The sequence below is a fragment of the Heterodontus francisci genome, chromosome 18, assembly GCF_036365525.1.
Source record: "Heterodontus francisci isolate sHetFra1 chromosome 18, sHetFra1.hap1, whole genome shotgun sequence".
NCBI classification, from domain to species: domain Eukaryota; kingdom Metazoa; phylum Chordata; class Chondrichthyes; order Heterodontiformes; family Heterodontidae; genus Heterodontus; species Heterodontus francisci.
The window spans coordinates 39,196,099-39,220,189 of NC_090388.1; the positions used below are offsets into that span (position 1 = coordinate 39,196,099).

At 43.5% G+C, this 24,091-nt stretch overlaps 1 protein-coding gene across 5 annotated transcripts in view; it reads right to left on the bottom strand.

Annotated features, from left to right (window-relative positions):
• foxp2 (forkhead box P2) overlaps window positions 1–24,091 on the bottom strand; it is a 924,460-nt gene that overhangs the window by 800,577 nt on the left and 99,792 nt on the right. Inside the window, exon 3 of one of the 5 annotated variants that reach the window (XM_068050566.1) lies at window positions 23,017–23,089. The exons of 3 other annotated variants lie outside the window; for them this stretch is intronic. The gene's annotated coding sequence lies outside the window, so the exon portion shown is untranslated. Of the gene's footprint in view, window positions 1–728; window positions 771–23,016; window positions 23,090–24,091 lie in introns of those variants that run through there. One more of the 5 variants, XM_068050568.1, reaches the window with a different exon arrangement.

The following is a 24,091-nucleotide window of genomic DNA, read 5'->3' on the forward strand; positions in this document are numbered from 1 at the left end:
GGTGGAAAAAGTTTTCCCTCATGTTGACTTTAATCCTTCTACCAATAAGCTGAAATCTGTGCACCCTGGTAACTGACTTCTCTGCCAGGGGAAACAGGTCCTTCCCATCTACATATTTTCTATGTTTCGAGAGATCTAGCTCTTGGATCTAAAGGGATCAAAGAGTATGGGGCGAAAGCGGGAACAGGTTACTCAGTTGGATGATCAGCCATGATCATAATGAATGGCGGAGCAGGCTCAAAGGGCTGAATGGCCTACTCCTGCTCCTATTTTCTATGTTTTTTTTTCTATGTTTCTATTCTATCTAGGCCCCTCATAATTTTGTACACCCTCAGCCTCCTCTGTTCCAAGGAAAAGAACCCTAGCCGATCTAATCGTTCCTCATAGCTGGCAACAAACTTTCAAGAGCACATGGGAACCTAAGAACACAGGAACATAGGAGCAGGCCATTCAGCCCATCGATCCAGCTCCCCCATTCAATTAGATCATGGTTGATCATCTACCTCAACGCCACTTTCCCAAGCTGTCCCCATATCCCTTGATGTCATTAGTATCCAGATATCTATCGATTTCTGTCTTGAACATGCTCAGTGATTGAGCCTACACAGCCCTCTGAGGTAGAGAATTCCAAAGATTCACCACCCTCTGAGCGAAGGGATTCCTCCTCATCTCAGTCTGAAATGGCCTACCCCTTATTTTGGGGCTATGTTCCCTAATTCCAGACTCACCAGCCAGGGGAAGCATCCTATCTTCATCCACCCGTCATGCCCTGTTAGAATATAGTAAGTTTCAATGAGATCACCTCTCATTCTTCAAAACTCTAGAGAATACATGCTCAATTTCCGCTATCTCTCCTCATAAGACAATTCCGCCATTCCAGAGATTAGTCTGGTGAACCTCCATTGCACTCCCTCTATGGCAAGTATATCATTCCTTAGCTGAGGAGACCAAAACTGTGCATAATACTCCAGGTGCGGTCTCACCAAGGCTCTATGCAATTGCGGCAAGGCTTCTTTACTCCTGTACTCAAAATCCTTTGCGATGAAGGCCGACATACCATTTGCCTTCCTAACTGCTTGCTGCATCTCCATGCTATTTTTTAGTGACTCATGAACAAGGACACCCAGACATAAACACTTCCCAACCTTGAACCATTTAAGAAATACTCTGTGTTTCTGTTTTTTCTACCAAAGTGGATAACTTCGCACTTATTCACATTATATTCCATCGGCCATGTTCTTGCCCATTAACTGAGCTTGTTGAAGTCCCCTTGAAGCAGCCATCTTCAGCCAGATGTGCCGAATGGATGATCCATCTCGGCCTCCTCCTCAGGTCCCCAGCATCACCAATGCTAGTCTTCACCCAATCCAATTCACTCCACGTGATATCAAGAAACGGCTGAAGGCACTGGATACTGCAAAGGCTATGGGCCTTGACAACATTCCGGCAATAGTACTGAAGACCTGTGCTCCAGAACTAGCCGCACCCCTCACAAAGCTGTTCCAGCACATCTACAACACTAGCATCTACCCGGCAATGTGGAAAATTGCCCAGATATGTTCTGTCCACAGAAAGCAGGACAAATCCAAAACGGCCAATTACCGCCCTATCAGTCTCCTCCCGATCATCAGCAAAGTGATGGAAGAGGTTGTCAACAGTGCAATCAAGCAGCACTTGCTCAGCAATAACCTGCCACTCAGTTCCTGACCTCATTACAGCCTTGGTTCAAACATGGACAAAAGGGCTGAAATCCAGTCGTGAAGTGAGAGTGACAGCCCTTGACATCAAGGCAGCATTTAACAGAGTATGGCATCAAGTAGCCCGAGCAAAACTGGATTCAATGGGAATCAGGGGGAAAATTCTCTGCTGGTTGGAGTCATACCTAGCACAAAGAAAGATGTTTGTGGTTGTTGAAGGTCAATCATCTCAGTCCCAGGACATCACTGCAGGAGTTCCTCAGGGTATAGGCCTAGACCCAACCATCTTCAGCTACTTCATCGATGGCCTTCCCTCCATCATAAGGTCAGAAGTGAGGATGTTCACTGATGATTGCACAATGTTCAACACCATTCGCGACTCCTCAGTTACTGAAGCAGCCCATGGCCATATGCAGGACGACCTGGACAACATCCAAGGGCTGATAAGTGGCAAGTAACATTCGCACGATAGAAGTGCCAGGCAATGACCATCTCAAACAATTGCGAATCTAACCATCTCCCCTTGACATTCAATGGCATTACCTTCACTGAATCCCCTACTATCAACATCCTGGGGGCTCACCATTGACCAAGAACTGAACTGGACCAGCCACATAAATGCTGTGGCTACAGGAGCAGGTCAGAGGCTGGGAATTCTGCAGCGAATAACCCACCTCCTGTCTACCATCTACAAGGCACAAGTCAAGAGTGTGATGGAATACTCTCCACTTGCCTGGATGGGTGCAACTCCAACACTCAAGATGCTCGACATCATCCAGGACAAAGCAGGCTGCTTGATTGGCACCTGAATCACCTTCAACATTCACTCCCTCCACCATCGATGCACAATTGCAGCAGTGTGTACCATCTGCAAGATGCACTGCAGCAACTCACCAAGGCTCCTTCAACAGCACCTTTTTTTAAATTCATTCAGGGATGTGGGCGTCACTGGCTAGGCCAGCATTTATTGCCCATCCCTAATTGCCCTTCAGAAGGTGGTGGTGAGCTGCCTTCTTGAACCGCAGCAGTCCATTTGGGGTAGGTACACCCACAGTGCTGTTAGGAAGGGAGTTCCAGGATTTTGACCCAGCGACAGTGAAGGAACGGTGATATAGTTCCAAGTCAGGATGGTGGGTGACTTGGAGGGGAACTTGCAGGTGGTGGTGTTCCCATGCATTTGCTGCCCTTGTCCTTCTAGTTGGTAGAGGTTGCGGGTTTGGAAGGTGCTGTCTAAGGAGCCTTGGTGCATTGCTGCAGTGTATCTTGTAGATGGTACACACTGCTGCCACTGTGCGTCGGTGGTGGAGGGAGTGAATGTTTGTAGATGGGGTGCCAATCAAGCGGGCTGATTTGTCCTGGATGGTGTCGAGCTTCTTGAGTGTTGTTGGAGCTGCACCCATCCAGGCAAGTGGAGAGTATTCCATCACACTCCTGACTTGTGCCTTGTAGATGGCGGACAGGCTTTGGGGAGTCAGGAGGTGAGTTACTCGCCTCAGGATTCCCAGCCTCTGAACTGCTCTTGTAGCCACGGTATTTATATGGCTATTCCAGTTCAGTTTCTGGTCAATGGTAACCCCTAGGATGTTGATAGTGGGGTTTTCAGCGATGGTAATGCCGTTGAATGTCAAGGGGAGATGGTTAGATTCTCTCTTGTTGGAGATGGTCATTGCCTGGCACTTGTGTGGCGCAAATGTTACTTGCCACTTATCAGCCCAAGCCTGGATATTGTCCAGGTCTTCCTGCATTTCTACACGGACTGCTTCAGTATCTGAGGAGTCACGAATGGTGCTGAACATTGTGCAATCATCAACGAACATCCCCACTTCTGACCTTATGATTGAAGGTAGGTCATTGATGAAGCAGCTGAAGATGGCTGGGCCTAGGACACTACTCTGAGGAACTCCTGCAGTGATGTCCTGAAGTTCAGATGATTGACCTCCAACAACCACAACCATCTTCCTTTGCGCTAGGTATGACTCCAGCCAGCGAAGGGTTTTCCCACTGATTCCCATTGACCTCAGTCTTGCTAGGGCTCCTTGATGCCATACTCGGTCAAATGCTGCCTTGATGTCAAGGGCAGTCACTCTCATCTCACCTCGAGTTGAGCTCTTTTGTCCATGTTTGAACCAAGGCTGTAATGAGGTCAGGAGCTGAGTGGCCATGGCAGAACCCAAACTGAGCGTCACTGGGCAGGTTATTGCTAAGCAAGTGCCGCTTGATGGCACTGTTGATGACACCTTCCATCACTTTACTGATGATTGACAGTAGGCTGATGGGGCGGTAATTGGCCGGGTTGGACTTGTCCTGCTTTTTGTGCACAGGACATACCTGGGCAATTTTCCACATTGCAGGGTAGATGCCAGTGTTGTAGCTGTACTGGAACAGCTTGGCTAGGGGCGCAGCAAGTTCTGGAGCACAGGTCTTCAGTACTATTGCCGGAATATTGTCAGGGCCCATAACTTTTGCAGTATCCAGTGCCTTCAGTCATTTCTTGATATCACGCGGAGTGAATCGAATTGGCTGAAGTCTGGCATCTGTGATGCTGGGGACTTCAGGAGGAGGCCGAGATGGATCATCAACTCGGCACTTCTGGCTGAAGATTGTTGCAAATGCTTCAGCCTTATCTTTCGCACTGATGTGCTGGGCTCCCCCATCATTGAGGATGGGGATATTTGTGGAGCCACCTCCTCCAGTTAGTTGTTTAATTGTCCACCACCATTCACGGTGCTGCTCCTGGCATGCCCTCCTGCACTCTTCATTGAACCAGGGTTGGTCTCCTGGCTTGATGGTAATGGTAGAGTGGGGGATATGCTAGGCCATGAGGTTACAGATTGTGGTTCCAAACCCACAAGCTCTACCACCTAGAAGGACAAGGGCATGGGAACACCACCACCTACAAATCCCCCTCTAAGCCACGCACCATGCTGACTTGGATCTATATCGTCATTCCTTCCCTATCGCTGGGTCAAGATCCTGGAACTCCCTTTCTAACAGCACTGTTGGTGTACCTGCACCCCAAGGACTGCAGCGGTTCAAGAAGGCAGCTCGCCGCCACCTTCTCAAGGGCAATTAGGAATGGACAATAAATGGTGGCCTAGCCAGTGGGTCTGACTGGATAGCTCCCTGGAGAGCCAGCATGACCTTGATGGGCCGAATGGCATCCTTCTGTGCTGTTAATGACTATAAATCCATTTTCAGCTGTAATAATAAAACTCTAACATATTACCACTCTTAAATACACCAAGGTATATCATTTGCTGCAAGAAAAAATATTACATTCTAAAACAGTGCCTCATTGTACTGGTTCATGGACAACTTTACATTTGTGGTTATGCAAATAAATTGGAGTGCAAGCTTGAACCATAAATTCATTCTGAAAACCAGCACACTTTACACCAGGTTGCAATTGTGCTCAAAACAGAAACTCTACCCCTGGTTGTCAGCAGGTTTTTCTTTAGTCATTCACAAGATGTGTGCACCTCTGACAAGGCTAGCATTTACTTCCAATCCCCAATTGCCCTCAAGAAGGTGAAGGTGAGCCATCATGAACTGCTTCCGTCCATGTGGTGAAGGTACTCCCACAGTGCTGTTAGAAAGGGAGTTCCAGGAATTTGACCCAGCAACGATTAAGCAATGGCAATATATTTCCAAGTCAGGATGGCCTGTGACTTGCAGTGGATCTTGGAAGCAGTGGCATTCCCTGCTATCCTCGTCTGTCTATGTGGTAGAGGTCGCAGGTTTGGGAGGTGCTGTCTAGAAAGACTAGTCTAGTATAGGACAGGTCTCCCAATTTTGGCAGAAGATCCCAGAGATTAGTGAGCAGGGTTTTGCACAGTCAACTGGGCCTAGTGTGCTTTTGTCGTACCCAAATCTGGTGCCTAGGTCGATCCCAGGTGGTCCGCTCAGTTCTCTTCTTATTATGGTTAATCATAGAGGATTTGATGCAAGTGAGTGGCTTGCTAGGCCATTTCAATGGGCAGTTCCGAGTCAACCACAGCATTGTGGGCCTGGAGACACATATAGGACAGGCCAGGTAAAGACAGCAGATTTCCTTGCCAAAAAGGATGTTCGTGAACCAACTGGGTTTTTACAACATGGTAGTTTCATGGTCACAATTACTGATACTAGCTTCTAATTCCATATTTATTTACAAGTGCATTATACGTTATATAAAAGAATTACCTTTCCATCAGTTGTTGGAACCCATCTTCGCCCCTGCATCAGCTGCTGCAACCCTCATCCATAATTTGCTTCCTTCTAAAGTCGACTATTTCAATGCTTTCCAGGCCAGCTTCCCATCTTCCATCCTCCATAAACTCAAGCTCATGCAAAGCTCTGCTGCCCAAGTCCTAACTCACACCAAATACTCTTCACCCAGTACCCCTCTATTCATTGGCCGACAATGATTCTTGGTCTCCAAATACCTCTATTTTAAAATTCTCATCTTTATATTCAAATCCCTCTATAGCTTACCCCCCATCATATCTGTAACCTCCTCCACCACCACAACCCTCCAAGAACTCTACTTTCCTACAATTCTGGTCTATTGTGGATCCCCAACTTCCTTCACCCCACAATTGCCTTCACTTGTGGGGGTTGCAAGTTGTTGGGATTCTCTCCCAAACCTGTCTCCTCTTTTCAGACACTCCTTAAAACCAACCTCTTTGCCCAACCTTTTGGCCACCTGTCCTAATGTTTCCTTCTTTGGCTTGTTTTTTTTTTCTGATTACACTCCTGTGAAGTGCCTTGGGGCATTTTACTAAAGTTAAAGATACTCCATAAATACAAGTTGTTGTTGTTGTTTCTCATCCAGTTCTGGGCACCGCACTTTCGGAAATATGAAAAAAGCATTGGAGAGAGTGCAGAAATGATTCATGAGAATTGTTCCAGGAATGAGGAACTTCAGTTACGAAGATAGATTGGATAAGTTGGGACTGTTTTCCTTAGAGGCGATAAAGCAGAGCGGTAATTTGAAAGAGGTATTCAAAATCATGAGGGGTGTAGACAGAGAAGATAGGGATAAACTTCCCACTCATGAAAGGAGCAAGAATGAGGGGGAACAGATATAAAGTAATTGGCAAATGAAGCAAAAGCGACATGAGGAAAAACTTTTTCACGTAGCGAGTGGTTAAGGTCTGGAATGCACTGACTGAGAGTATGGTGGAAGCAGGTTCAATTGAGGCATTCAAAAGGGAATTAGACTGTTACCTGAAAAGGAAGAATCTGCAGAGTTATGGGAAGAAGGCAGGGCAACGGCACTACGGGAATTGCTCATTCGGAGAGCTGGTGCAGGCAGGATGAGTCAAATGGCCTCCTTCTGTGCTGTAACAATTCTATGATTCTATCTTCCACCTTTTCCTCATCTGGTGCTGCCCTCATTGCTGCAGTGGATGCTCAGGGAAAATGGTACAAAGTAATGAGTTCTCCAAATAATGGTCTTCCAGATGCTTCACTCCATATTCTTCCATCCTCAAAGCAGCTGTGAATACTTTCCTGGAATCTCCATATTCATGCCTTTTTTGATGTCAAAATTGTACAGGGCACAGCAATCCACAATTATGTTGGATGAAAACTCTGGAACATATTGCAGACCATCCCCTAATCTATCAAGGCAGCAAAAGTACTCCTTTAGGATCCATATGGTTCTTTCAGTTGTAAGAAATGTGGATTCTGGCCTTTTTTTTTTGTATTATGAATTTTATGTACCAACATATGAATTAGGAGCAGGAGTAGGTCACTCGGCTCCTCAAGCTTGCTCCGCCGTTCCATAAGTTCATGGCTGAACTGATTTCTCCAAATTAACACCTAACCCCGATAACCTTTCACCCCCTTGCTATACGAACATACGAATAAAGAGTATGTATGTGTGTGTATATATATATATATATATATATATATATATTAATATATGTATATGTTTTGTATAAGCTTTTAGTAAATGAAGAGTTAACTTTAGCTGTGTATCTTACTGGAAAAAAATGCTGCCTATACAGTTTGAGTCAACCAGAATTACATTGTGATTATATTGGTAATCACAAGGAAAAGAACAGATATCAAAAACTATGTAACAAGTTATGATCAAAATGTAACAGAAAAGCAGGATGAGTCTTGCCGGAAATGTATGATCTAATGGATTTCAAGGTTATAATGCACTGTTTGTACACATTGTTTTGCACATGTGATCATGATTAAAGTACAAATAGAAGTACTGACAAATGAAATGGCAGGACCAATCAAAACAGTGATATGTAAGAACACACCAATCAGTGCACAGGAGAAGCCACCAGCTACAAAGAATAAAAGGACAGACCTGGGGAGGTTCGGTGCACATATATGAAGACAAAGGAAGAGGCAAGTGGAGTCATGAGTTGTCTGTAACACTAGAGCCGGTGGAGAGTAAAGGCCATCTGGACTAGGATATCGACTGCCTTGGATTTGATAAAGCATTGCTTTTAGCCTTAATAAATCATCCTGATATCGCTACATCAGGTGTCTCCTAGTCCAAATTCTTATTGTCTGGTCCAAAAACAAATTATAAGTAAGGTTCTAAATCTTACATTGGCACCCCAAATGGGACCAGACTAGGACTTGGAATATTTGGTGTTAGTGGGTAGGGACGTTGGTAGTGTTTGCCCGGCCATCATTCACGTTAGGGAAGGAAAGCCTCGGGGTTGTGGGATCAGTAGAACTTGCCAGTCGATTAAAGGTGAGTGAAAAGATGTTAGGGAAGAATAAGAATAATGTTCTGTTGACATACAAAGAGAAACTAGATAAAGTGTTAGATAGTGAGGTTCAGATTTTGTTGTATGTTTAACAAAGGGAGAGAGAGCTCCCTTCGACGAAGTAGTTACGTTCATTCAAGGGGGAGTGGACAGCAAAAAGTTGAAAGCAAAAAACGCAAGAAACCTCCTTGCCTATGGCACATTTCATTATGCTAATAAAAGTGACAATTGGGCACAACAAAAGCAAACTGAAATAGAGAATGTGAAACAACTGGACTTACAAGCGCAGAAAGATCAGAGATTAGCCAGTTGGATAAACAAGTCCAAATTTTAGAAATAGACAAGCAGCAAAACGCAGTGTTGTTGCAGCAGCAAAGCTTTACTTGCTTACAGGTTAATTCACTAATGGTTAAATGCGAGCAGCAGGAGGAAGAATTGAATACTTATGGTAGGATGACTGAAAAGCTTAGACAGGAATTAAAGGATGCTCGGGGTGCCCTAAGAGAAGCTGTCAGACAGCCATGTAAAGAGACTGACCCCTCCCAATGCCAACTTAAAATCCTGGAATTGGAGGGATGATCAGGGAAACAACAAGCCCTCGTTTCTGGGTTAAAATAACAGGCAAAGTGGGAGGTGATATAGATTGGAATGACCGAGCTAAAAAGGCAGCCCAATAAAGCCATCATGATGATTGGCTGAAAATAGAGACATCTGTTTGTCCTGGCCCTCCGGTGGCAGTCGTAACAATCACAACCACTTTTGGCAGGGATGATGATGTAATCCTTAGAGAGCGACGCTCTGCTTCATTGACTCATACCAAGTTGCAAGCCTGCATACATGTGTTAGGGCTCCTTGATGCCACACTCGGTCAAATGTACCCTTCATGTCAAGGGCAGTCACTCTAACCTCACCTTGTGTATCCAGCTCTTTTGTCCCTGTTTGGAACAAGGCTGTAATGAAGTCTGGAGCCGAGTGGCCCTGGCAGAACCCAACCTGAGCATCGGTGAGCAGGCTATTGCTGTGTAAGTGCTGCTTGATAGTACTGTAGACGACACCTTCCATCACTTTGCTGATGATTGAGAGTGTACTGATGGGGTGATATTTGGCTGGATTGGATTTCTCCTGCTTTTTGTGAACAGGACATACCCGTGAGCAAAGTGAATTCATAAACTCCCGACAACTACATAAAAATAATGAGGTGGCAGCAAAAGCTAGCAATTAAAAAGGGTGTCCAATGAAATTGCAGCAAGTATATTTTTTGAAAATCCTTTCAGCTGCTGTCTCAACTCATTACCTGGGAAACATAATAGTGAAAATAAACTTTGTAATATAATAGACATAAACTTACAGAATTTGCAAAGACTGTACAAACAACACGTACAAAACTCTTCCCTAAATTCAAAATCTGTTGAGCAATATTTTCTATCATAGGCTTTTGACTTCGAGAAAGCTTGGGGCTGGTGTTCATGGAGTTTCCAAAGCTGTCGTCAGCGAAAGGACTCACCAATACAGCATGCATCTATGTCTACAACTCCCAAAATTTTGCTGTGATTGATGACAAAACTGACTATTCAGAGAGCATGTCAGGATTTGCTTTTTGCAATCCCTTCCACTCCTGTGTGTTGATGGTAAAACTATTGAGAATGAAAACACTGTGGGGAAACCCTTTTCAGGAGTAACAAAAGTAATGAGAATTTGCACTTGGTGTAAGACAACAAAACAAAATATTGCATCAATACTTCAACTTTTTCAAAGGACTTTTCTTGAGAAAAAAAGCATGAAGCACTATTTTCAACAACTTGTATTTATATAGTGCCTTTAATGTAGACAACCCCGAAAACACTTGCAGAGAAAGAAATGAACACCAAGACCGAGTGAGGAGACAGATAACTGAAAGCTTGATTTGAAAAGTCTTTTAAAAGCAGAGAGATAGGTAGAGAGGGATACAGGGGAAGGTTTGTCTAGAAAGTAGTACCAAAATGGCTGAAGACTTTGCCACAGGCAGGTTTGGAAGGCACAGGAAAGGATGCGAGACTGTAGGATCTTGTAGAGTTCGGATACTCCAGGCCTATTGAGATGAGGACGAGGAATATAAATCTGATATGTTGAAGTAAAGGACATCATTTTAAGCTGGTGAAGATAGGTATGATCAAGTGGCATTTTCTGTGGGGCAAAATCTGAGCAGCAGTTTTGGGTGAGTTGGGATTACGGACAGATGTGGTCTGGAAGCCAATAATAGAGAAATCAATTGTAGAGGTTTTAAAGGAATGGATAAAGGTTTTAGAAGAAGTCAGGAGGTAGGTAGGTATGTTAGGTACAGAGGCAGACAATTTTGTGCATGTGGAAATAAGTAGTCTTTGTGATGGATATGATACTCAACTCAAGCTTGGAACGGTCAAGTTTGTATGCAGCCTGGTTCAATTTGAATGCTCAGTGAGTGCATAGTGTTGGTAGCAAAGAAGCAATGATATTGGTTGATGCCAAAAAGGATGACTTGGGTCTCTTTGATATTGTAGCCAGACCATCAAGAATAGAAGGTGAAGAGGGGTGTGTGGTTTACTGTGTTGAATGCTGTCGAGGAATTGGGGAGGACCAGCGTGGCTTTTGTATCCAATGGACTAAATGGTTTTCAACAGGAGTTTGGTAGTGATGGGCATAGAACTCGGTGGCAAAGGCACAGTCAATAATCTGAGAGAGCAAAGCAAGGTTAGAGAATGGGTGGTAGTTCCAGAGGAAGGTCAGGTTAAGGCATAGGAAATTTGAGAAAGTTATGATGGCAGTTTTTGAAGTAAAAAGGGCAGTACTTGAACAAAGGTAGACACTGATTTTGGCAAGCAAGAGAACCAGGAAAAGTTCCAGAAGGCAGTCACACCCCATTGGATAGGGTCTTCTGATTTGAGCAGTGGTCAGGGACAGCAGGATGTAACTGTGAGTAAGGCAGGTATGGGAATCGAGAAGGCAGAAGTGGAGGAGCCTCAGCCATTGCAAACGTCCAACAGGATTGAGGTTTTTTCAGCTTGTAATGTATTTTTGTAACATATTTTTATGAATAAAGTATATGTTGGGAAAAAAAGACGTTGGTTGCTGTATGTAGCATAGGTCTGGCCCATGCCCCACTCCTGCGCTGTGGTGGTCATCCGAGCCATTTTCCGCTTTATCTGGAGATCCAAAATGGACCGGGTCCGGAGGGACACGATGTTCAAACTTCTGGATAAGGGTGGGAAAATTGTACCCAATGTCGCCCTCATCCTGATTACCACCTTCGTGTGCGGCTGCATCAAGCTGTGCATAGAGTCCCAGTATGCAAACACCAAGTGTCACTATTTACTGAGGTTCTATCTGTCCCCGGTGTTGCGAAGGATGAGTCTGGTCACAATGCCGCTTAACGCTCCATCCAGTTGGACCGTGTCGTACCACCTATCCTTCGTGGGAAAGTTTCTGTGGAAAAACACCTTTGACCACCAATCCATCAGGTAGTGGTCTGCACAGAATGTCCTCAAGGCCCTACGGGAAAAGCAGATGGTGGATCCTGTCGAATGGTTTCCTGAGCAGACTGCCAAAGTCATTTGGCAGAATGCCTCATCACCAGAACTTTCAAACAAGTACCAAGACGTAGCTTGGCTGGTGGTGAGGAGGGCTCTCCCCATCAGATCCTTCCTGCATGCCCGGCATCTCACCCCCTCCGCATACTGCCCTCAAGGTTGCTGTGGTAGGGAAGACACAGTTTCCCACCTCCTTCTGGCATGTGTCTTTCCAAAGCAGGTGTGGAAAGAGATGCAGTGGTTTTTGTCGAGGTGCATCCCAAGCAGCCCTGTAACACAGGAGTCTGTGCTCTGTGGACTATTCCCAGGGATGCACACTGAGATAAACATTAACTGCTGCTGGAGGATCATCAATTCGGTGAAAGACGCTCTTTGATCTGCCCGAAACTTGCTGGTCTTCCAGCGCAAAGAGTGTTGCAGACTGGCACATTCCAAGGTCCAGGACTACGCACAATAGCTTGGGGCAGCGCTGCAAAGGCTCAATGGGGAAAGACCACTGTGTAAGGTCCTCTCACCATAGTGAACAGAGGGGCTGGACCCATGGGAAACCCCTCGGGCTGTATACACCAAATATGGGTTTGCTGTAAAAGTTACATGGCATGTAAAATGGAATGGAAGGGTTGTGAGGCAACTCACTCCTGTACTGAAGAAAACTGATTTCCTTTGCACTATTTGGAATGTCAATTTGGAATGCTGTTTTGAACTGTTTTGTAATTTTTTTTTTACAGATTTTTATGAATAAAGTATATTTTTGGGGAAAAAAACTTTTTTTAAAGTTTTTTCAGCTTGTATGGATGAGAGCGAGGGCTGCAGGGTGAATTAGCGAACTAACCATGGCACCGTGGTACAGGAAGCCATTCAAGCGGGGGGAGTAAATAGGAATGTAGTGGTAGTAGGAGACAGTATAGTCAGGCGGATAGACACAATTCTCTGCAGCCTAGAGCGAGAGTCCAAAAGGCTGTGTTGCCTGTCCAGTGCCAGGGTTTGGGACATCTGCTCAGGGCTGGAGAGGAACTTGCAGTGGGAGGGGGAGGATCCAGTTCTCGTGGTCCACATGGGTACCAATGACGGATAGGACCAGGAAAGTGGTTCTGCATAGGGAGTATGATCAGTTAGGGGCTGATTAAAAATTAAAAAACAGAACCTCAAAAGGTAATAATCTCTGGATTATTGCCTGAGCCATGAGCAAATTGGCGTAGGGTAAGTACGTTTAGAGAGTTAAATGCCTGGCTTAAAGATTGATGTGGGAGAAATGGGTTTTGATTCATGGGGCACTGGCACCAGTACTGGGGAAAGTGGGAGCTGTACCGTTAGGACAGTCTTCAACTGAACCATGCTGGGACAAGTGTTTTGGCGAGTCATATAACTAGAGCTGTGGAGAGGGCTTTAAACTAAATAGTGGGAGTGAGGGAAGATGTGATAATCTGGAAGAGAGAGAAGGCAAGAGAGTAAGATAGCAATAAGGATAATGATAATCAGAGTGTGGCAGGAAGGGACAGAGTGTGCAAACTTAAGAGTGTGCCCACTGATAAGGCTAGACATCGCAAACTAATTGGGGAGTGGGTTGGGAGGAGAATTCGGGTGAAGGGAGATTTAGAAATCCAAGAGAGAAAGATCAAGGCATCGGAAAAGTATAGCATTGTGGATAAAGGCGAGCAGAATGGGACAGGAAGGGACAGGGAGTTTAACAAAAACTGTACATCAGCAAATAAGATCATTGCAGGGAATAGAAGTAAAAAATGAAATAAAAGATTCTTTATGTGAATGAGCGAAGCATCTGCAACAAGGTGCATGAACTAATGGCACATATAAAGGTAAATGACTTAGATCTAATCACCATTACTTGAGGCCTGAGACTTGGTTACAAGCTGGGAAATAAATATTCCAGGATACACAATATTTCGGAAAGGCAGACAGAACAGCAGAGGAGGAGGGGTAACTTTGATAATAAAGGATGACATAAGGTATTAGTGAGAAAGGATCTGGCCTCAAAAGATCATGAAGTAGAATCAATATGGGTGGAAATTAGGAATAGTAAGAATCAGAAAACACTGGTGGGAGTAGTTTATAAGCTCCCGAACAGTAGTTATACTGTTGAACTGTTGAAGAAGTTATTGGAGCTTGTAACAAAGGTAATATAATAACTGTGGGGGACATTAATCTTCATATTGACTGGGACAATGAAATTGGCAAGACTGGTCTAGAAGATAAGCTTATAGAATGTTTTCGGGACAGTTTCTTGGAGCAATACGTTGTAAAACCGACGAGTGATAAGTCTATCTTAGATTGTGTAATGAAGCAGGGTAATGTCATAGTAAAAGATCCACTGAGAAATAGCGATCATAATACCACTGAATTCCATGTTAAGTTTGAAAGTGACATACTCCAATCACAAACACGAATCATAAACTTAAAGTCAATTACATAGGTATGAGGGGAGAACTGGCTAAGGTAAATTGGGTAAAAAGACTATTGGTATGGCAGTAAATGAACAGTGGGAAACCTTTAAAGAAACAACTCAAAAATGTTCAACAAAAATACATTCCATTGAAAAACAAAAACTCAGCAAGACCCATCCGTGGCTCACTCAGGAAGTTAAGGATAGTATTAGATTAAAAGAAGAGGCTTACAATGTTGCAAAAAACAGTAGCAAGTCTGAGCATTGAGGGTGTTTTAGAAACCAGCAAAGGGCCATCAAAAAGTTGATTAAGAAATTTTAAAAATAGAATACGAGAGTAAACTAGCTAGGTTGTAAGAGCTTTTATAGGTATATAAAAAGGAAGAGAGAAACTTAAGTAAACATTGGTCCTTTAGAAGCAGAGACAGCAGACATTGTCATGGGGAATGAGAAAATAACAGAGGCATTGAACAAATATTTTATGTGCGTCTTCACAGTTGAAGACACAAGTTTCATACCAGAAACAGACAGTAACCTAGGGGCTAAAAAGTGAGGAAATTAAGGAAATTAATATCAGTAGAGAAAAAGTATTGGAGAAACCAAAGGGACTAAAATCTGACAAATCCCAGGTGCCTGAAGGCCTACACCTTAGGTTCTAAAACAGATAGCTGCAGACATAGTGGATGCACTAGCTATGATTTTTCAAAATTCCTTAGATTCGCAGGTTGTCCTATGATGAGAGGCTGAGTAAATTGGGCCTATGCTCTCTGGAGTTTAGAAGATTGAGAGGCAATCTCATTGAAACATACAAGATTCGGAAAGGGCTGGATCGGGTAGACACTGAGAGATTGTCTCTGCTGGTCGCGGAATCTAAAACACGGGGGCACAGTCTCAGGATAAGGATCGGATCATTTAGGGTTGAGATGATGAGAAACTACTTCACTCAAAGGGTTGTGAATCTTTGGAATTCTCTACCCCAGAGGGTTGTGGATGCTCCACACTGAATACATTTAAGGCTGGGATGGACAGATTTTTGGTCTCTCAGGGAATCAAGGAATATGGCGAGCGAGCAGGAAAGTGCAGTTGAAGCCTAAGGTAAGCCAAGATCAAATTGAATGATGGACCTGGCTCGAAGGGCCATATGATCTACTCCTGCTCCTATTTCTTGTGTTCTTGTGTAACTAGAAATCAAGTGGAGCATGGATCAAGGGAACTAAAGTGAATTTTGTGGAAGAGATGAGATAGGTAAGAGTAGGGGAAAGATCGTGGAGGAATTGTAGAATGATAGATTGAGAGAAGAGGGACTGGAGTTTGATTGGGATGCAGGGAGTAGGCAGGAGTTGAGCTAACTGCGTGGTTGGTCTCAGTATACAAAGTAACGGTGGAGGAAGCAGGAAGAGAGGATTTCAGTAGGTTGTTTGTCATGGATAAAAGGCATTATGTGTTCTTCATTATTATTGCAGGATCATCCTGGAAGCAGAGAGAACCATGGTAATTTTCAACAAGGCATTGATCTTCAAACTTTGGAGTACAAAATGTGGGAACTGCTCTCAGTAGTGTGGTGGATATTCAAGATCTGTGAACTTAACCTAAAAATTGCTAATCTGTGCTTAAAATTGATCTTGGATAATAACATTGTATATACTTCTTGTACTATAACTAGATGTTATAAATTTATGCCTTGAGTGGAGAACTTCATATACCAGACATGCATTTCAGGAATTTGAGTGCAGTTCAGTGTACCACAGGGAATGGAAAATTCTGCAGGGTGTCAAACCTTTTACAGGAATTTCTGAATGTGCAAATCCTTGTGCCAGAAGTCCAAATTTGTCAATCTACATTTGTGTGTTAGTGATGTAACTTAAAATTAATATATTACACTTCGACATTACCGAAACGGCCAAGATTGTTGCTTAGTCTTTTTCTGCAATCCTCCCACATGATAGGAATTGATCAAGGTTACGTGGGTTACAATATTGCAATATCAATATTATTGTAGTAGAAAAATAGTAGCTTATTACAGATTTTACATATCACTAGTGCATTCAAAGAGATATAATTGTTTTCAACCTTTTAACTGAATATAGCATGTAATCCAACAATGAAAATCTAGATCAATATTAGATTTGATTGTTATTTTCCAGTTATTTATTTTGAAGATTTTGTGTTAATTTTGTTCTGGTGCCAGCACCTTACAGCTGATTTGTGTTTTAAAAGCGAGGCATTGCTTGACTGGGAGGCAATGTAGGTCAGCAAGCACAGGGGAGACAGGTAAACTGGATTTGGCACGAGATTATGGAGGGTGAAATGTGGGAGGCTGGCCAGGAGTGCATTGGGATAGTCAAGACTAAAGGTAATAAAGACATAGATGAGAGTCTCAGCAGCAGATAAACTGAGGTAGTCTGGAGTTGGGCAATGTTACAGAGGCGAAAATAGATGGACTTAGTGATGTGGCGTATAGGTGGTTGGAAGGTCATCTCAGGGTCAAATATGACACCAAGTTTGTGAAGTCTGGTTCAGCCGCTGAAAGTTGCCAGGAAGATGGATGGCGTCTACAGCTAGTGAGCGGAGTTCATAGCGGGGACTAAAGACAATGGCTTTGGTCTTCCCAATATTTAATTAGAGAATGTTTCTGCTCATCTAGTCGTGGATGTCAAAAAAACAGTAAGATAATTTAGCAACAGTGGAGGAGTCGGGAGTGGTGATGGTGAAGAACAATTGGGTGTCGTCAGTGCACATGTGAAGACAAATGTAGTGTTTTTGGAGGATGGTTGCTGAGCGACAGAAGGTAAATGAGAATTGGAGGGAGCCAAGGACAGATCCTTGGGGAACACCAGAGATAATGGCGCCAGAGCAGGAAGAGAAATCATTGCAGGTGATGCTCTGGCTACGATTAGATGGATAAGAATGGAACAAAGTAAGTGCAGTCCCACCCAGCTGGACCACAATGGAGAAGCACTGGAAGAGGATTGTGTAGTCCACTCTGTCAAAGGCTGCAAACAGATCAAGAAGGACAAGGAGGGATAGTTTACCTTTGTCCGTCATATAGGACGTCTTTGATAAAAGCAGTTTCAGTACTGTGGCAGGGATGGAAACCAAATTGGAGGAATTCAAACATGTAGTTCCAAGAAAGGTAGGCATGGACATCATGTTCAAGGGCTTTGAAGAGGAAAGGAAGGTTGTAGATGGGGCAATAGTTTCCAATCACGGCGGGGTCAGGGTTTGGGTTTTTGAGAGGGGTAATGATGCCTGATTTAAAGAACAGTGGGACATCATCTGAAGACAGTGAACCGTTAACAACATCAGGGGCCAGGAAGTGAAGTTGGATGGTCAACAAATTAGAGGGAGTAGGATTGAGGAAGAAGGAGGTGGGTCTCATGGACAAGATGACTTGGAGAGGGCATATGGGAGGATAGGAGAGAAACTAGAGAACAATGCGAGGTCAGGGCTCGAGCAGGTGGGAACTTTAGAGAAAGTTTGGCCCAGTGGGCTAGGGAAGGGAGGACATGGCACAGGCAGATGATCGGATGGTCTCAATTTTATTTAAAATTTATAGACATTATTTTAAATGTGATCAATTTTTCCATCACAGTTGTCATTACAAACACTGGATAATTATCTTAGCATCTCTGCTCCTTAATGGATGCCTTTTTTTGGGGGGGGGGGGGGGCGCAAGGGCAGGTAGTAGAGAATTCTTCATCATCCTAAGTCTAAAAATATTGAAATATTTTTGCCCTAAAATGAATTACGAGTTGCAAAATGGAAAACAAAACTAATTCCATTGCTCGGGAAAGGCAAGACAAGGACAGTTTACTTAACTAGAAGATTATGTTGTGGGATCATTGCATCTTTCCACTTCACTGCAATTATTGTTGTTTACAATTTCAGTTCTTCCCTATTCCCTGTATTAATTGCACTTTCTACTTTTATCTGCCGTTGTGAAATTGAAAGATTATTCAAAAGAATGAGTAGTTACCATTCCTTAGATATTATCCGTTAAAAGACTGCAAAAAAAAATTCCCGTCTTAATGGCAAAATCACAGCTTTTGAAACCATGAGGAAAATAAACAGCACTTCTGTAACATTAAACTGGAGAAATAATTGCAGCTGGCAGTTTTTGTTTGCAGCAATGCACTCCAGGCTGAAGGCTTTTGTACAATTCAGAGAGCACATTCCAAAAGATCCAGGAGTTGTGGAGTTGCCTGCAGGGTCATTTGAATTCTGAAAGACTGCAGTAATGTCCACAATGTGTGTTTGTGTTCTGATGCAGACATGACAGTACTTTGAAAAATACCCTTGGAAGGCAATTGATTTTCGCGAAACTTTTACAGTAGCATTTTTGTTTGACACCATTAATACAAGTGCTGGTTGGTTTTATAAGATGGTTTTTTAATGCTTATTTTTAGCCACTTATTTGGACATTATACTTTGATCTGCATATAGTTCACAAGGAACTCATGACTGATCTGAAAGCACAATGTTCACAATGGTAGGCACATACCCTCGAATAGGATGTACAGGACTGTTTTGGAGACAAGTGGCTATAATGTAGTTTAATGATTAACTAGCAGGAGGTGCCAGGTACTTATTTTCCTCCTGGAAGAAGGAACTCCTAAGTTCTACGTAATGTTCCATATAGTGGGTTGAGTAGGGACTAATCTGAACAACTTGAGTATCACTGCATAGTGTCGTGACATTTCTTTTGTTTGCAGAAGAAAATGGCCAGCAAGAGAGAGGGACACAAAGGTGGCCAACCCTGTATGGCCATCCTGCTACCCGATATGAGACAGAACAGAGGAACATAGGAGCAGGACCAGGCCATTCAGTCCATCGAACCTGCCCCACCATTCAATATGGTCATGGCTAATCATCCACTTCAATGCCTTTTTCCCACATTATCCTCATATCCCCTTATGTCATTTGTATCTAGAAATCTGTCAATCTCTGCTTTAAACATACTCAATGACTGAGCTTCCACAGTCCTCTGGGGTAGAGAATTCCAAAGATTCATAACCCTCTGAGTAATGAAATTTCTCCTCATCTCTGTCCTAAGTGTCTTCCCCCTTATTTTGAAATTGTGTCCCCTGTTTCCAGACTCCCCAACCATGGGAAACATATTACCTGCATTTACCCTGTCCATCCCTTTAAGTATTTGTAGATTTTAATGAGATCACCTCTCAATCTTGGAAACTCTAGAGAATATAGGCTCAGTTTCCCCAATCTCTCTTCATAGGACAGTCCTACCATCCTGGGAACAAGTCTGGTGAACCTTCGTTGCACTCCCTCTATGGCAGTAATATCCTTCCTAAGGCAAGGGTACCAAAACTGCACACAATACTCCAAGTGTGGTCTAACCAGAGTTCTATACAATTGAAGCAAGACTTCACTACTCCTGTACTCAACTCCTCTTGCGATAAAGGCTAACATGCCATTAGCCTTACTAATTGCTTGCTGCACCTGCGTGTTAGCTTTCAGTGACTTATTGACATGGACACCCAGGTCCCTTTGTACATCTACACTTTCTAATCTCTTACCATTTAAGAAATACTCTGCAGATCTGTTCCTCCTACCAAAGTGGATAACCTCACATTTTTCCCACATTATATTCCATTTGCCACATTCTTGCCCACTCACTAAATCTGTCCAAATCCTCTTGAAACTGCTTGGCATCTTCCCCACAGCACACATTCCCACCTAGTTTTGTGTCATCCGCGAACTTGGAAATACAACATTTGGTCCCCACATCCAAATCATTGATATATATTGTGAACAGCTGAGGTCCAAGCACTGATCCCTGCGGTACCCCACAAGTCATAGCCTGCCAACGCGAGAATGACCCGTTTATTCCTAATCTCTGCTTTCTGCCCGTTAACCAATCCTTAATCCATGCCAGTATATTACCTGCTATCCCATGTGCTTTAATTTTGCTAACCAGTCTCCTGCGGGGGTCTTTATCAAAAGTCTTCTGAAAATCCAAGTATACTACATCCACCGACTCCCCTTTATCAATTCTGTTAGTAACATCCTCAAAAAAACTCCAACAGGTTTGTCAAACATGTTTTCCCATTCATAAATCCATGTTGACTATGCCCAATCAGATCATTATTATCCAAGTGTCCATTTATCACATCCTTTAGAATAGATTCCAGCATTTTCCCAACAACTGAGGTAAGGCTAACAGGTCTGTAATTCCCTGTTTTCTCTCTCCCTCCCTTCTTAAATCGTGGGGTGACATTTGCGACCTTCCAATCTGCAGGAACCGCTTCAGAATCTGTAGAATTTTGGAAGATGATCACCAATGCATCCACTTTCCCAATCTAATTCAGCTGATTTGCCCCTCATACCTTCATAATTTCCTTTGTTCAAATTTAACACCCTGGTTTCAGATTGAACTACCTCACTTTCAAACATAATGTAAAATTCTATCATATTATGGTCACTCATTCCTAAAGGTTCTTTTACAACAAGATTATTAAATAGCCCGTTCTCATTACATAATACGAGATCTAAATAGCCTGTTCACAAGTCAGTTCCTCAACATACTGCTCAAGAAAATCATCCCTAGCACACTCCAGAATCTCATCCTCGACAGCATTAGTGCTCATTAGGCTTACCCAGTCTATATGCAGACTGAAGTCACCCATGATTAATCTATTACTCATGCTACATGCTTCTCTAATTTCCTGATTCATACTATGCCCCACACTACCACTACTGTTTTGTGGCCTATAAGCAACTCTTACCAATTTTTGCTGCCCTTTACTATTTCTTAGCTCCACCCAAACAGATTCCACATTTTGTTCTTCCGATCTGAGATCCTCCCTTACTAATGTACTGATCCCATCCCTTATTATCAGCGCAACACCACCTCCTTTTCCCTTTTGCCTGTCCTTCCTAAATGTTGAGTATCCTTGAATATTCAGTTTCCAGTCTTGGTCACCCGATAGCCATGTTTCCGTTTTGGTAATTAGATCATATTCATTTATCTCTATTTGGGCCTTTAAATCATCTACCTTGTTGCAAATGTTGCATGCATTCAGGTAAAGTGCCCTTAACTTTGTCTTCTGGACATTCTGCATTCTAAGCCTAGTTGATTCTCGCCTTTGTTTCGCCTCCCTTCTAATGTCACTTGCTACTTTTCTACCTCCTGTTACCAGTTTTACTTCCTTCCAATTTGAGCTACCCATCAGGTTCCTATCCCCTGATAAGCTAGTTTAAACCCTCCCCAACAGCACTAGCAAATCTACCTACAAGGATGTTAATTCTAGTCCTTAACGTGTAGCCCATCCATCTTGTACAGGTCCCACCTGCCCCAGAACTGGTCCCAATGCTTCAGAAATCTGATGCCTTCCCTCCTACAGCCACATGTTCAAGCAATCAATCCTCTTATTCCTATGCTCACTAGCACATGGCACTGGCAGCAATTCTGAGATTACTGCTTTGGAGGTCCTGCTTTTTAATTTTCTTTCTTACTCCCTAACTAAAATCTGCTTTCAGGACCTCATCCCTCTTCCTACCTATGTCATTGTTACCAATGCGGACCGCATCCTTTGGCTGTTCACCCTCCCCCAGAAGGATGTCCTGCAGCCACTCCATGATATCCTTGCCCCTGGCACCAGAGAGGCAACACACCATTCTGGAGGCACGTTTACTGCCGCAGAAATGCCTGTCTGATCCCCTGACTATCGAATACCCTATCACTATTGCTTTTCCACTCTTCTTCCTCCGCCCCTGTGCAGCTAAGCCACTCGTGGTGCCACGGACTTGCTTTGGCTGCACTCCCCCGAGGAACCAATGCTCTCACCAGTATCCAAAATGGACAACTGATTAGCAAGCAAGATAGACTCAGAGGACTCCTGCACTTACTGCCTGGTTTTCTTAGACTGCCCGGCAGTCACCCATTCCCTCTCTGCCTGCATACTCCTGACCTGCAGTGTGACCACCTCCCTAAACATGTTATCCACGTAGTCCTCTGCCTCACGGATGCACAACAGTGACTCCAGCCGCTGCTCGAGTTCCAAAACCCGGAGCTCAATCTTCTGCAGCCAGTGACATTTCCTGCAGAAGTGTCCGTCTAGGACATGTGGTGCATCCATGACTTCCCACATACCTCAGGACATACATTGCACTTGCCAAGCTGACCTGCTACAACGTAACTTTAAAAACTTTTTACGACAATGAGAAGTAAAATAACTTACCAGTTACTCACCAATCAACTTCTTCCCCTGTACCGAAGAGAGGCAGCTGCTGGAGGCTGAAAAAAGGTAGAAGAAAGAAAGGAGCCCCTCCCTTATGCACCAAACTCCCACTTTATACTCTGTGTAAATTTATTTTCTGCTTAATTTATAGTCCCCTCCTTACCGAACTCCCTCAATTACCAAACTCTCTTCTTAACACACTGTGCCCTCCAGCAGCACTCAATGCCGGCAAGCAGCATGGAGAGTCCCTTGAATTTATACTCTGGAAACAATGCTGTGATAGAGCTCTGCTGGAGCTCAGAAACCAGTTTAAGCTAGCTACCAAATTAACTAGCTACAGCTACTCTAAATGTTAGTATACTTACCTCTTAACTAAAACAGGAATTTCAATTAATTGCTAGATGTAAACAAAACAAAAACTAGTCTTGAGAGATTAACCCTTAAAATTCACTCACTTACCAAACTCCCTTCTTCACACTCAGTGCAGACCTTACAAGCCTTACAAATCTAGGAAGAGAGGCCACTGAGGTAGCTGGAGATGAAATAGGAAGACTGGTGTCAACATGGTGATCATGACAACAAATTAAACTCGGTCACTTTGAAACAATGAGATCTCTTTCCCAGCTTTTAAGATTCCTAAATGAAGATCACTCTGTACTCCCTTGCACAGACATGCCTCAATCTTGCTAGAAATCCTTCTCTACAGCTTTGTCAGTGATAAAGATATCTCACTGACAACAAATTTGACAATCTTCTTACTGTTTAAGGCCAACATGGTTCCCCTTAGTACCTACTCTTGTTGGGCCTTTTCAATTTTAACTTCCGACTTCTCCTCCAGTGGCAAATGGTTTCAGAGATAGTTCACTGATGATTTGCAGCATGAGCCTTGGTGGCGGGACTGAGGTGGTGCTTTCTTGTGTTTGATTATGGACCTTTTTTTTTAATGAAGAGAGAGTTTAAAGATACACTCATGTCGTCATATGGAATAAAATCTGGGTCCAAAAGGCACTCTTTTTATGGAGTGAGGAGACACACTACCAAGTCCACCTCCCTTCACAGGCCTGGATCATGCTTTTCATGAACTTTCTTCCCGTGTGGACTAAATGTTGGGTCTTCTTTTGCCAGATTATAGATAGCAACACATCAACTGAAGAATTCTTTAAAATTGTGGTCTCAGTGCCTAGATGAAGCACCAGCCTCAGATATTGTATTGAACTATATGACTACCAAAACAAAATGGCTGCCTTTTTCGTTCAGCTGCTGCAGCAGCAATGGATTTCTCTTTCCCATTCTGAGGCAGGCTGCTGATAGTGGACTGCAGGCACTCTATGAGTATGTAGCGAAGGTGCAGTGAGGAAAATTGGGTAGGTTCTCAGCAGTAAAACACAGGGGGTACAAGAAGTATTAGAGTGCGCTTTCAGAAGTAAATCCACCAATGAGTAAAATCTAGCCCTGTATTTCTGTCCAATCCAAAAAACATTTTGATAAAATGTTGCCTAAGTTTAACACTGTATTTTTCTTTCTGCAGTCCGTA